The 1,588-nt window shown below is 39.0% G+C and overlaps 1 pseudogene; it reads left to right on the top strand.

Moving 5' to 3' along the window:
• Positions 1–402: 402 nt before the first annotated feature.
• Positions 403–521, top strand: LOC119430312 (annotated as a pseudogene).
• Positions 522–1,588: the final 1,067 nt, after the last annotated feature.

Genomic DNA, 1,588 nt, shown 5'->3' with positions numbered 1-1,588 from the left:
GGTTAAACGTTGTCAGTGGAGAACATGTAATTCAGACACGTGTTACCCTGAGTGTTTAGAGGGTGGAATACAGTTTATTCCATTTCCAAAACATAGAGTCTGTAAAAAATGTAAAAGATGATAAAGGTTAGTGGCTGACCTTACAATCAGCTGAAAACAACAAGTTATAAACAGAAAGCACAACATGTTGGTCTGTACAAAGAATCACGTAAATCCTCCATTTTCTGTCATAATTACATTGAATGCTTAATTGTTAAATTAAAGGTTAATGCTTAAAGCTAGCTGTGCTTTGTTTTGTGTGTTTTGTAAGTAGATATACTGTATGTTGCCACTTCTGGTTGCACTAGTTTAGTCTTTGCTTGCTATGATCCTTTAAATGTCCTATTTTTGACCAAGCTCCTTGTTTACAGCCATACCACCCTGAGCACGCCTGATGTCGTCTGATCTCGGGAGCTAAGCAGGGTCGGGCCTGGTTAATACTTGGATAGGAGACCACCTGGGAATACCAGGCTCCATACGCTTTTACACTTCTGACAAACCACACCATGGGCTGCGTTGTTCAAGCCAAGAGCCATAGACAATACTTGGGGCTAAGCACCCCTAAAGTTCAGATCTTAGAATCACCCCTGGTCGTAATAATCATCTGTTTTAAATAGTAAAAATCACACTGTGAGAGCAGCAGGTTCTGACTGGTCTACAGGTCATGACATCACTCCTCTACTTATTGTATTGGACTGACTTTGCAAAAGTATAATGGAGTGTATGGCTAACAAAAGCAGTGAAGTTTTTTTGTTGCCACATTAGATGTCCATATGAGACTTTTACTTTCTCTCACACAGAGTTTATTTGCCCTGGACAGTAGACTACTGCTAGCCAAGCCCTGATACGATTAGAACAGTGTTTGTGATTAGTTTTTAGATGAGGCGTTTTAGAAGAAATGATGCATGTCAAATCTAAAATGAGATTATTCAGATAATAAATATAATTAACCTCTGGTTTATACACACTTGTCAACAAACTGTTAACTGTAGTAATGTTGTGGGGAAAAAAAAAAAAACAGAGTTCAAAGTTAAATAGTCTAAAATGACGGTTCTATTGAACTCTTTGATGGCGTTATATTAGTGATTGATAAAAGAGAGATGACAGCAAAAGATTGTGCGCTAAGTAAACTGCAATAAACTGCAGTATTTAGGTTTCAAGTAAAAACACATCATCTAACGGCCACTCCATCTTTGTCTCTCTGCCTCCCCCCCCCATTGTTTATTCAAATTTTACAGACGGGGTACTTTTTCCAGTTCAGCACCTTCACCAGTTTTGTGAGAGAATGGCATTATGCCTGTGTTATTATGCAATTCATCACCAATAATAGATTTGTTTACGGCGGCCCCCGTCTCTCGCCTGCTCTCAGCGCTGAATTTCAAAATAATAATAATAATACATAGTGTATAATGACGGTAATGGTACGAAGGCTTTGATAATAGATGTGCTGGAGGGATAAGGGAGCCTTGATCAGCCTGGGTCTCAGCTCAATTGTCTTCAAAGCACTGTTTAATGTAGAATAGGCATCCTGGGAGATTGTCTCAAAACC

The sequence above is a fragment of the Nematolebias whitei genome, chromosome 2 (assembly GCF_014905685.2).
Source record: "Nematolebias whitei isolate Nwh7 chromosome 2, NemWhi1, whole genome shotgun sequence".
Classification (NCBI taxonomy): domain Eukaryota; kingdom Metazoa; phylum Chordata; class Actinopteri; order Cyprinodontiformes; family Rivulidae; genus Nematolebias; species Nematolebias whitei.
This window is presented reverse-complemented; position numbering and strand designations above follow the sequence as displayed.